The following is a 14,279-nucleotide window of genomic DNA, read 5'->3' on the forward strand; positions in this document are numbered from 1 at the left end:
AGAGCACACTGGCTTGTGGCTCTGGGCTGGCAACCAATGCCTGGTGGAACCGGGATTTCTTCTGTGGTTTAGCTGGTTGAGTTAAAGGTGACTGAATCCCCCACCCACCATGGGGTATCCTCTCACCTGGGAAACACAATCACTTGTGTTGTAAGGCTGCGAGTTCTGACTGCTGATTGTTGTGCTGATCTTGCTGTGCTGCTGGTCAGAATGAGAGTTGTCCCAGCGCTGCCATCTTGCAGACCTAGCCAGATAGTTAATCTTGATTGTCAACTTGATAAGATTTATACACATCACTGAAACATACCTCAAGATCTATTTGTGAGGGCATTTTCAAGAAGATTTAACCAAGTAAGGAAAAAAAAAAACACCCAGAATATAAGCAGCACAACCACTTGGGCTTGGGTACCATACTGAGTATAAAAGAAGAAGTTATGTGATCTTTCATATCTCTCTGCTTTCTGACTTGGCTCACAAGATGTGTTAAATTTCTGCTGTCTTCACTACCCCACCAGGATTTAAAACTTTAAGATAAAATACATCCTTTCGGGAATACCCTAGAACTCATTGGTACAGGAGAAAACTTCCTGAACAGAACAGCAACAGCACAGGCTCTAAGAGCAACAATCAATAAATGGGACCTCATGAAAGTGAAAAGCTTCTGCAAAGCAAAGGACACCGTCATCAAAACAAAGCGACTGCCTACAGATTGGAAAAGAATCTTCACCAACCCTTTATCTGATAGAGGACTCATATCCAGTATATATAAAGAACTAAAGAAGCTGAAAAGCAGCAAACCAAGTAATCCACTTAAAAAATGGAGTACAGAGCTAAACAGAATTCTCTGTAGAGGAATATCAATTGGCAGAAAAGCACTTAAAGAAATGCTCAACCTCATTAGCCATTAGGGAAATGCAAATCAAAACAACCCTGAGATTTCACCTTACACCCATCAGAAAGGCCAAGATCAAAAACTCAAGTGACAACACATGCTGGAGAGGTTGTGGAGAAAGGGGAACCCTCCTCCACTGCTGGTGGGAATGTAAACTTGTACAACCACTCTGGAAATCAATCTGGCGCTTTCTCAGACAACTAGGAATAGCGCTTCCCCAAGATCCAGCCATGCCACTCCTGGTCATATATCCAAAAGAGGCTCAAATACACAAAAAGGACACTTGCTCAACCATGTTTGTAGCAGCTTTATTTGTAATAGCCAGAAGCTGGAAACAGCTCAGATGCCCCTCAACTGAAGAATGGATGCAGAAACTGTGGTACATCTATACAATGGAGTATTACTCAGCAATGAAAAATAAGGAAATCATGAAATTTACAGGTAAATGGTGGGACCTGGAAAGGATCATCCTGAGTGAGTTGTCCCAGCAGCAAAAAGACACACACGGTATATACTCACTCATATAGACATACAACATAGAACAAACCCACTAAAATCTGTGCATCTAAAGAAACTAAGCAAGAGAGAGGACCCTAACTAAAACGGTCAATCCCCATCCTGAAAGGCAAAGAGGATGGACATCAGAAGAAGAAGAAAACAGGAAACAACCTAGGAACCTTCTACAGAGGCATTCTGAAAGCCAGAAGAAGAAAACAGGAAACAACCTAGGAATCTACCACAGAGGGCCTCTGAAAGCCTCTGCCCTACAGACTATCAAAGCAGATGCTGAGCCTGATGGGCAACTGTTGGGCAGAGTGAATGGAATTTTATGTAAGTAGTGGGAAATAGTAAGAGCTGGAGAGGACAGGATCTCCACAAGGAGAGCAACAGAACAAGAAAATTTGAACACAGGGAACTTCCCAGAGACTCATACTCCAACCAAGGACTATTCATGGAGATAACCTAGAACCCCTGCACAGATGTAGCCCATGGCAGTTCAGTGTCCAAGTGGGTTACATAGTAATGGGAAGAGGGACTGCCTCTGACATAATCTGATTGGCCTGCTGTTTGATCACCTCCCCCTGAGGGGGGAGCAGCCTTACCAGGCCACAGTAGCGGACAAAGCAGCCACTTTTGATGTGAACTGATAGACTAAGATCAGAAAGGAGAGGAGGACCTCACCTATCAGTGGACTTGGGGAGTGGCATGCATGCAGAAAGGGGAGGGAGGGTGGGATCGGGAGGGGAGGAGGGAGGGGCTTATGGGGGGGATACAAAATGAATAAAGTGTAATTAATAAAATAAAATAAAACTAAAAAAAATGTAAAAAAAATATACATCCTTTCTCCCTTAGGTTACTTTTGCCAGATAGTTGATCACAGCAATGTATAAAGTAACTAATAGACCATCTTAACCTAATCATTCCTTTTTCTTGGACTAAGCATATCCCTTTGTTCCTAGCCACTAGAACAAATCCTGCTAAAACAAGACAGACATCCATGCTCACCCAGCTCTACCAGTGCACGGTATTGTCACATGCCTCACTCTTAGTTCCATGTATAGTACCAGGCCCAAACAATCGAGGAAAATTCTCTGAACAAAATCCATGCCCAATTCCAGATGAAATGCGCTACATGTCTCTGAATGCTAGGATTTAGATAGCGGGTCATTCTTCTTAAGTAAAAGCATTAAAACCCAGGTTCAGCCCAATCTTGACCTCCTTCCCCACTTTGTATGCTGTGTCCCTGTATGCCTCACTGCTTATGACATAAGAGTTTGAATTAAAAGACAGAACCTAACTAACACTAAGGTATTGGTGTTGTCATGATTTTTGGAGTAACACCCCTTAAGGGCTCTTAACAGTAACTACAGAAAAAAATAAGACTACTAATTTTCTTTGGCTAACAAATAGGGTCACCTTTTCCTAAAGAGCCACAGACTAGTTTCTATATGATTCACATATTACCAGAAATTTCTGACTTCTTTTTTGGGAATTGACATAGAGACTCTAAGAAAAATAAATAAATAAGTAACACAGTTTTAGCTAACACCCTTAGGGAAGAAGTACATAGAAAGGACCACTGACCATTAAAATTCCCTTGCAACAAGAATTTGGTTGTCTGAGACCACCATGGCGGGAGGCAGAATGAATGGTACCTCTCTGTTGACTTTTTTTTTTTTTTTTAAAGATCCTAATCCAATTACCTTCGGTTCCCAAAGTCAAAATAAGACTTTCCTGGACAAAGACAGAGGTGAATTCATTTGGACAAGTAGACTCTCTGTGAGTTCCCAAACCAAACATTAAACCATGATTTACATGTACCATTCTTTATGTAACAGACTTGCTTCTATGTGTACTGTATATGAAGTGAAAAGGCTTTTCTTTCTCTTTTTTTCCCAATTAACCACTATTTTAATCATCCATAGAAGTTAGCTACTTAATCTGTGAATTATTTTACAGAGTATATAACAAATTAATTTTTTTTAAATCTGAATATCCACGTGATCCTTTAAGAGAAATTTTGTAGTATACTTCCCAGAATGTTGGTTTTTATAATTAATTAAAGAACATATCAGAATATAGCAATCTTTACATTGTACTTCCAATCAGCATACTACCTACCATAGAGTCTCAAAAGACCTTGGCACTCAGGATCCCACTCTATCACATATTTAAAACAAACATTCATTCCAGCATCAAGATCATGAAACATGAGACAGTTGACCATGAAGATGTTTTATTCTTACTTTCAAGTGTGCAGATTAAATATCATATTCCCAAAAAGGTATATGTTCCAACCCAGTTGCACATATGCAAAAGGTGTCATCCAAGATGGCAGTAGGATGCTAATACAATTAACATCAGGCAAACAGGAAACCATACACAAAAGTCATGAAACTGTGTCTTAATTGTCCATGGGAGGTGTCCTGTGGCCAAGGAGAGGGCAGAAATCCGATTTACGCAGGGGACCCTAGGAAGACACAAAATGGAGGGTGAAGCTTTTCCCCCTTTCTAAGCATACAGTATCTTGCCCCATATGCTGCCCTAAGCTTTTCTACTTTTCTCAAATTGTATATTTATACTCCTGACACTTCTGAAACCATAGGCATTCAAAGGTCCATAGTTTTTAACAACTCCCCTTCTGTCTCCTCCAAGCCCACCCATCAAGCAAAATCTTCAGACTCCTCATCTTTTTTAATAAACAAAGGATAAAAATAAACAACTTATGAGACAGTTTTGCCCATTCTAACAAGGAACTCACTTTGGATATTTACATGTGTGTTAGCTTCTTATATATGTATAAGTCATTCCTTCCATCAAAGACTTGATGTAACTTTTACTTAAAAACACAAAGCAACAGGAACCACAAGCTAGTATTTGTGGAAAAACAAAATTCTATAATGCTGTTTTGGGATTGGTGTGAGATGTGAGAGGAGAACAAAGCAAAATAGTTCAGTTACATGCTTTACAGTGGGGAATCAGACTGGATATGGTGATAAAATATAAAGGGTCATGGGCAATAAACAGTTAATTTATGACTTCAACTCTCCCTCTCAAATATCAACTGTCTCAGTCAGGACTTTGTTGGGAGAACAGGGGTATACTTTGAGTGGGCTATAATTGGGGAGGGAGATTTTACCTTAGGCAGTATATAATTAAGTGCCAAACTGAGTGGCAGTCTGTGATCTGGAGATCAGAGGCAGAGAAATCAGTGGGAGCTGAGCAACTGCAAGGTTTCCTGGAGCAAGCCAGGAAAGATGTTGGCATTCTCAAGGACTTGTTTTCAACAACTCGTTCTCAGTTATCATGTCCACCCTTCCTGAATCATGCAAAAGTACGACTGTGTGCATGGGGAGGAGGAGTCTACATCCTATTCATCCAAAGAATATGTGAACATTTCCTCTGATAAAAATTGCAAGGAATTAACTACACTATAATCTGCATACATTAAAATACAAATAGTTGGCGTGTGGAGTCCACAGAAACATGGTACCACCAGGCAGTTTGGTGGCCATAATTAGATAATTGTCATAAGATAGAAGCAACCTTCCCTGAAATGCTGTGGTCCAGTGTGCCTGTAGTTTGCTCAGAGGTATTGACTCTTGGAAGAAGTGATATTCAGGAGTACTGACATATGTATCTGACCAAATACTCTATTTTTTCACTCTAGCTGCTCGGGTTTCCTCCACAAACACTCATATTTATGCACATGTCTGACACAACCCTTGACAGTAATTCTAATAAGAATACTGCCAATATTAATAGGTAAATTTTTAGAGCATGTACTGTGTACTAAGCACTAGTCTAAATTCAATGTATTAATCATTTGAGCTTCATATGAACACTGCTATGATTACCCATTTTAAAAAAGAATAAAGCTGCGGTGCACATACGTAAAAATAAACTTGCCTTGGGTTATACTATAAGGACAAGGCAAAGTTATAATTACAGCCCAACCTGTCAGGCTTCAACATCTTTGTTTGTAACAGTTATGCCACACTGATTCATCTGCCACTCAAAGGGCAAAGCATCTTCTGAATCATCCATTTCATCTCAAAGACCATGAAACTACAGTCCAAGCAGCAGGTCTAGTTTCAGAACAGGCTAGGCTGCATGTATATGTGATGATTTAAAAATAATTAGGCAGAATCTCCTGCCCCCAAATATCTATCATATTCTACAGAAATATCCAGAATTCTAACTATTCAAAAGTAGTTTCTCTGCATATTAGGGACTTTCTGATTTTCAAGAATGCCAATAAAAAAGTAAATAGTATCAGAAATATAACTCCTAAAATCATTATTAATACGTACAGTATTATCTTCAAACAAAGAGAACTTGCATCCAAAAAATGGAGTACTGGTTCTGACTGTCAACTGTTACCTATGTGACCTTTTGTTTAGCTATCATTACATGACTATAATAACACCTTCTGAAATGCTCTCATGGAATTTTTTGCAAACCTGTTTGCTTCTAGATTGTGATGAATACAAAAGAATCTTATAAACTTTAAAAGATTATGCAATTGTAAGGTATTATAATAAACTAAACATTAGGTAATATTAGATAACTTAGTTGACAACCAGAGAAATATATGCAGACAGTTTAAGACAGATTCACAAGGCATACTCCAAAAATAATTGTGCCACAGATTATACAAAAGCTGATAGCTTAGGCAAAAAAAAAAAAAAAAAAAAAAGGCCTACACATAACTAGGTTTAGTTGGAACTACTCAGACCTCCCTACGAATTTTTCCTGGGAGAATTCAAGATGGCAGCACTGAGAGGACACTATTTGACAAGAAGAACAGCAGTGATTGCACAAGGACCAACAGACCAAACTCTGAGCCCTAAACCTCCAGAGATGTGTTTTCCAGGTGAGAGGAACCCCCAAGGTGTGGGAAGCAATCAAGTCCATTCATCTAGCTAAACCCCAGAAGAGTTCCCAGGGACCAGCAGGCCCTCAATCACTAGCCCAGAGTCACATGCATGAGTGCTCTGCTCACCATCCCAGACTGAACTGTGGGACTGACAACACCAAAGAATAGGTTTTCCAGTCTAGAGAAAATCCCACAGTGAAGGAAGAAATCAGGACCAACCTCAGGTCACCTGGGCAATCCCTGGAAATGGTCTTGGGCTCCAGCAGGTGCTCAGCACCAGCCTCACCATCCCAGACAGAACTGTGGGCCCAAAAACATGAGAGACTGGGCTTCCCTGTTGAGAGGAAACCACACAGTGAAGGAAATATCAGGTCTGACTTCAGTGCACTCAGTCGAAAACACGCCCCCCCCCCTTTGAAAAGTTCCTGGAAAAAGTTCCCAGGTTCCTGAAGGCACCCAGTCACCAGTGTGGAGCCACTCACCTGTACCTGTGTGCTCTACTCACCATCTGTAGACCCCAAAACACCACAGACTATGTCTCCCTTTTTGGAGGAAACCCCACAGTGGGGGAAACATTATGTCTGACCTCGGGACACTCACCTAATCATTAGAAAAGTTCCTGGGTTCCCGCAGGATCTTTGATCTAGCCTCCTGCTGCAAGCATGAGGGCTGCACTCACCTACCACTGATTACCACTTGGGTAATGGGGCACAGAGCTTCAACCTCAGACCTACTCACACCTGGGACCCACGGGTTCAGCCCCCAAACACTGCTTCAAGGTACAACCTGTCTCCCTTGCCTACGTGATCAAACTCAGGGGTTCCCTGGTTCTTCAAGAAGGCTGTGCCCAGCAAAAACAGTGTCAGAGCAGCAGCAGTAGCTCACTATCTTTAGAGTAAGAAACTCAGTGACAGAGCAGCTCTCTCCAGGACTTTCTCCTGGTGAGAAAACAGCACCCCTGAGTACCAATGACCACAGTTACTACACAGATCAATACGGCTGAGGTGAGCTGTAGCAATTCCTTATAAGTACTGGCCATTCAGTGACCATACTCAAATACCTGAGGAATCCCAATTTAGGAACAACTACCTTTCTGCCAAAGAGATTCTTCCCACCCCAGGATTCCATGTGGCACCAGAAAATAACAGGCTACCCATGAGACAGCCAAATGGGTAGAGGCCAGCATAAAAGCACAACCAACAAAAGCCAAAGAAATATGGCATCTCCAGAACCCAGTTTCGTGGCTCTACATGAGCCACGAAAAAAAACTTTACTTTTTTACACATGTAATTATCATCTTGGTCAATATAATACATTCTAGGATATAAAAAAATGCTCTCATAATACCACAGTATCAGTTTCACACCACAGCTAATGAGGCAGCCAGTATTTTCATAGATGGCTGGAGAGGTTTTGTTGCTGGTGCTTCTGTTGTTTGCAGTGCTAGAAATGAAAAACAGAGTCTCTTTAATAGTAGGCTAACCTACATCCCCAGCTCAGAAAATGGAAAATTTGATATTTAAAAATTGTATACATTGGATTATTTGTTTGTTTGGTTGGTTTTTTTTTTTTTTTTTTGGTGTCTATTTCTTGAGTTCTTTATATATTCTAGATATTAGTCCTCCATCAGATGTAGGGTTCACTGAAGATCTTTTTCCAGTCTGTAGGCTGTCATTTTGTCCTGTTGACAGTGTTCTCTGTTTTAGAGAAGCTTTTCAGTTTCATGAGGACCCATTTATTAATTGTAGATCTTAGAGCCTGTGCTTAAATCTCATTCAGAATGACAAACAGGATATTCACCAGAAGCGATGGAAGAGAGGAAACAGGATAGGAGCCTACTATAAAGGCTCCCCTGAACGGATTCATCCAACAGGAGATCGAAGCAGATGCTGAGACTCAGGGCCAAACTTTGGGCAGAGTGCAGAAAATTTTATAGAGAAAGAAAGGGGTGGGAATAGAGTGACACAGAGGGTACAGGAACCCCAAAAGAAGACCAACAAAACTAAAAGATCTGAGCCCAGGGGGTCCTGCAGAGACTGATGCACCAACCAAGGACCATGCATGGAGAGGACCTAGAACCCCTGCTTAGATGTGGCCAATTAAGAGCTCAGTCTATGTGGATCTCTGAGCAAGGGGAGCAGGGGCTGCCTCTATCATGAACTCAACTGCCTGTTCTTTGTTCACTCCCCCCGGTGATGCAGTCTTGCCAGGCCACGGAGGAAGAGAATCCAGGCAGTTCTGATGAGACTTTACAAGCTAGGGGAGATGGCAATAATGGAGATCTCCCCCTTTCAGTGGACTAGGGGAAGAGATGGGGAAGAGGGAGGGAGAATAGGACTGGGAGGAGTTGTGGGGGACCTTCAATAGGGATATATAATAAATTGGGAAGAAAAAAATTAGAAATTAAAAACAAAAAAAAAATGCATACATTTTAAGCCCTGAGAGTTTTTTCATGTCTAGAGTGAGTCTGACCTTAATGTGGAACCTCCCTTAATATATTTGATCAATCTCTTTGTCATCTTCAGTGTATTTAAGTTGCCTATATTCAATCTGCCCTGTTACATCTCCTCTTTCTGTAATAATTAGGACAGCATTCAGTTGTCACCAAAACACAAAGTAATATATAGAGACAGAAGGGCACATAAAAGTCCCATGTCAATGTTAGAACGCATTGACAAAGTGGTATTGATTTGTTAGACGGCCAAAGAAAGACTCAGCTTTGTTGAGCACCTATAAACTTTTAGAAAAACTCCACTTTATCTCTTATTCTGTTAATAGTAGTTCTCACTAGAATCTGAAAAAAATGCCAACCTTATTCATTTGATTTATGGAATGAAAATCCACTGGAATGTGGGAGAATTTTGAGTTAGAACAAAGTTTTTGTATGGTCTGGCCATAGGCTATGAATCTAGGTCTTGCTCTAATGCTCCTATAAGCTTCCTCTTAGCTTTGCCTTTCACTAATAATGAGCATTTGAAAAAAAAAAAAGCACAATGGAGGCAATTATTAATCAATAAAGGCTGATATGGGATGTAATGGAAGATTAGATCAAGAAAAGTGAGTCAAGAAAGACCTAAATGTTGTGCTTGAGTTGAATTGAAAGGGAGAAAATCATATGAAAATCTGTATATACTAAATGACAATGATATTACCAGGAAGCTTGGGGTTTATACAGCATAAAAGGATGGATGTTCAGGGAGACAAACATTGGAGAAAATGTAAAGGTCTGCTCATGAAAGACCTTAGATGCTCCCTGAAAAAATTTAGATTCATACTATACGCAAGGGAGAATCAGCAAAATTTTGAACTGAAAAATGACCCAATCAGAATAATGTTTAAAAAATTATGCTGTCCACAATTTAGAGAAGAAAAAGAATGAGGAGGATCTGATAATTACTGGAAAAATCCAGATAAGACATGGTAAAATTTCGACAGCCTTGGAACAGAGGAGAAATTTGTGATAAAGATAAGTTTGGGAGCTATGTGTACATAATGATGATTTAGACTGCTCAGAAGACAGTGTAAGGCAGAGTAATGATAAGGTTACAGCCTTGGGAAAAAGTACTGGTGGTTGCAGCTCAAGGAATGGAGCCAAAGAATGAGGAAAGAGGTAAAAGAAATAAATAATCACTACCCAAATAAGGTACTATTTTCAAGAGAAGGTGGCTAATGTTTCACATGCATTCATACACTAGCAAGATGAGAAAACAATCCATTGGTTGGGCAATACAATCACAGCTGACCTTGGTAATAATGCTGGTCATTGAAGAATGAACAAGGAGTGAGAAAAGAGAGGCAAGTAGTGTAGAAACAGCTAAAGTAGGAAAAAAAGAAATAGAGTGACTTGGGAAGAAATCACAGAGAGGCAATAGATGAGGAAAAACAGAATTTGTTATAAGCCTATTGCAAGTGTTGGAAAGGGAGAGGAACAACTGATGAGACATTAGCCAGAATAAATTAGAAAGCCTAAACTCAGAGATTATTATGAACCATGCTGATCAGGAATGGAGCTTCCAATATGAAGGTTTTCTCTGTTTTACAGGAACTTCTTAAACTGTGGTGGTGAAACAGAAAAAAAAAGTAAAACTTAAACAGTTCATTTCTCTTTTTCTAGGAAAAAAACATAAAAGATTGTAAAGTAAGAATGTGACCAGAAATATTTTTAGGCTTTAAGATTTTATATATACAAGGAGGTTAAACAAAAACCACACAGTGTATGCTGTAGTAGAAGATAAATTATTATTTCCAATTGAGAATTCCCTGCTGGTACTTAGATCACATTTTAAAATCCTTTATGATGGGAATATAGCTTTATTTTAGAATGTATTAGACCCTGGATTCATCCCTAGAATCAACCAATCATCAACAGTTCCCCACCACCACCCCTGCAGAGGACTGAGGTTTTATTCCAAGAATTCAAATGGCAATTCAAAACCTTCTTTAGTTCTAGTAGCTCCAGTATCCTTTCCTGGCCTTCATGAGCACTACATGCTTGTGGGACACAGACATATACAGACAAAACATCCACAGACATAAAATTAAGTTAAATCTTAAGCATAATATTTAAAGAATATATGGGCTATAATTTAACATATTTTGTTAATCAGAGTTTCTCCCAAGTACATCAAAATTTACTAAACATCCTTAAAAACTTATCTGACACCTGATTTAGATCACATGAACTCACAGAAACTGAAGCAGAAATCACAGGGCCTTTGCCAGTCTGACAAGGTCTTCTGCACATATGATTTAGCTTTCAGTTTAGAGCTTTTATGGGACTCCTAACTGTGTGAATAAGGGGGCCTCTGATTCTTGTTTCTTCTCTTGGAGATCTTTTAGTTCTTTTTTTTTAATTGGCTTAGCTTGTCCAACTATGATATGATGGTTTTCATTTTACCTTATTATATTTCATTTTGTTATCTTTTGTTCTTATCTCCTTGAAGCCTGTTCTTTTCCAGCGACAGACAGAAAGGGAGTAGATCTTCATAGGAGAAAAGGTGGGGAGTAACTTAGAGGAATAGAGGCAGGAAAAACTGTATTCATATTAAACTGTACAAGAAAAAAAATATGTTTAATAAAGGGGAAGAAAAAGAAAAAAACTGATCTGGTAGGTAGGTTAGATAGGTAGATAATTAAAGTAGAGATTTCAAACAGCTGTATATCCAAGTTTAAATGAAAATAAATAAGGGCTGGAGCAATAGCTCAGTGGTTAAGAGTACTGGCTGCATTTCTAGAGTATCCAGATTCAATTTTCAGCACCCACATGGTTGATCAGAATGGTCTCTAACTCAGGTCTCAGGGAATCTAACACTCTCTTCTGGCCTCTGTATATACCAGGTATGCATATGATGCACAGACATACATGCAGATTATGCTGGCTGGTCTTATGTTCCCTTGCCACACAAACTAGAGTTATCTGAAAGAAGGGAATGTTAACTGAGAAAATGCCTCCATAGATCCACTGTAAGGCATTTTCTTATTTAGTACTTGATGGAGCATGGCTCAGCCCATTGTGGGTGATATTATCCATGGACTGGTGGTCCTGGGTTCTCTAAGAAAGCAGGCTGAATAAGCCATGAGGAGCAAGCCAGTAAGCAGCACCCCTCCATTGTCTCTTCATCAGCTGATACCTCTAAATCCCTGCCCTGTTTGAGTTCCTGTCCTGGCTTCCTTTGACGATGAACAGAAATATTGAAGTGTAAGGCAAAAAAACATTTCTCTTCCCAACATGTTTTTTTGTCATGGTTTTTCATTACAGCAATAGCAACCTTAACTAAGACACAAGCAAAATGCTCATACACCTAAAAATTAAAAACATTAATCTTGTTTTAAAGTAAAATAAATAAAACTAAGAACTCAAATACTCATGGGTGTTTTATATATTTAGCCAACAAATGTTTATTTACCATATACTATGAGTCACTCTTTGCTCTAGTCACTACATGTGGACAAAAACTATGAGTGTTCCTCTTACATCCACACTGTCATTTGTTGCCATTTGTATTTTTAAAGATGGTTAGTCTTACTGCAACAAGATAGAATCTTAAGGCAGTTTTAACCTGCATTTTCTTTATGGCTAAGACTATTGCCTACTTTGTCAGGCATTTATTAGTATTTCTTCAAGAGCTCTCTGACCTGTACTTTCATCCAATTTTATTATTTTTATTTTTTCACATGTCAAAATACTTTGTCTTTTTTATTACTCTTTCTTCACTTTGCATCCCAGCTTTAGTCCCCTCCCCCATTCCCTCCCAATCCCACCCTCCCTCCCTCATCTCCTCCCACGCCCCTCTCCAAGTAAACTGTTATGGTAAGTCCTCCTCCCCTTCCATCTGACAATAGCCTATCAGGTCTCATCAGGACTGGCCGCATTGTCTTCCTTTGTAGTCTGGTAATGCTGCTCCCCATAGGGAGAAGTGATCAAAGAGCCAGCCACTGAGTTCATGTCAAAAACAGCCTCTGTTCCCCTTATTAGGGAACCCACTTGGACACTGAGCTACTATGGGCTACATCTGTGTAGGAGTTCTATGTTATCGCCATGCATGATGCTTGGTTAGTGTATCAGTCTCAGAAAAGACACCTGGGTCCAGATTTTTTTGTTCTTTTGTTCTCCTTGTGGAGCTCCTGTCCCCTCCAGGTATTTCTATCTCCCCCAACATTCACAAGATTTTTTTCACTCTGCCCAAAGTTTGCCTGTGAATCTCAGCATCTGCTTCAATACCCTGCTGCATAGAGTCTTTTAGAGGCCCTCTAGCTCCTGTCCTGTTCCCTGTTTTTCTCTCTTCAGATGTATATCCCATTTGCCTTTCTGAATGAGGATTGAGCATCTTACCCAGGGTCTTCCTTCTTGCTTAGCTTCTTTAGGTGTACAGATTTTAGTATGTTTATCCTATATTATGTGTCTAACATACACTTATAAGTAAGTATAGACCATGTATGTTTTTCTGCTTCTGGGTTACCTCACTCAGATGATCTTTTTTAGTTCCACCATTTGCCTGCAAATATCATGATTTCCTGTTTTTAACTGCTGAGTAGTATTCCATTGTGTAAATGTACCACAATTTCTATGTCCATTCCTCAGCTGAGGGACATCTGGGATGTTTCTAGGTTCTGGCTACTATGAATAAAGCTGCTTGGAACATAGTTGAGCAAATGTCCTGTGTACTTGAGAATATTTTGGATATATGCCTAGGAGTGGTATAGCTGGATCTTGAGGATTTTACCTTCTTCTCAACACACAATAGAACTGTCTCCAAAATAGACCATATACTTATTCACAAAACAAGTCTCAAGAGACAGATACAAGAAGATTTAAATAATCCCTTGCATCCTGTCAGACCATCAAGAATTAAAGCTGGACCTCAGCAAAAGAAATAGCAAAAAGACTATGCTCTTATTGTAACTGAACAACTCGCTACTCAAAGACAGCAGGGTCAGGAAAGAAATAAAGAAAGAAATCAGACTTCCTAGAATTCAATGAAAGTGAAGTCAAAATATACCCAAACATATGTGACACAATGAAAGCAGTGTTAAGATGAAAATTCATAGCACTAAGTGCCTTCAAAATGAAATTCAAAACATCTCATATAAGCAACTTTTTTATTTTATTATTATTTTTTATCAGTTACATTTTATTAACTCTGTATCCCAGCCGTGTCCCGATCCCTCATTCCCTCCCAGTCCCTCCCTCCCTCCCTCATCTCCACCATGCCCCTTTCCAAGTCCACTGATAGGGGGGACCTCCTCCCCATTCATCTGATCCTGTTTTATCAGGTATCTTCAGGACTGGCTGCAAAGCCCTCCTCTGTGGCCTAACAGGACTGCTCCTCCCTTCGGGGGTGGGGAGACCAAAGAGCCAGTCATTGAGTTCCTGTTAGAAATAGTCCTTGTTCCCCTCACTTTGGGAAACCAATTGGTTACTGAGCTACCACAGGCTACATCTGAGTGGAGGTTCTAGGTTATATCCATACATGGTCCTTGGTTGAATGTCAGTCTCAGAAAAGACCC

This window comes from Meriones unguiculatus, chromosome X, assembly GCF_030254825.1.
Source record: "Meriones unguiculatus strain TT.TT164.6M chromosome X, Bangor_MerUng_6.1, whole genome shotgun sequence".
NCBI classification, from domain to species: domain Eukaryota; kingdom Metazoa; phylum Chordata; class Mammalia; order Rodentia; family Muridae; genus Meriones; species Meriones unguiculatus.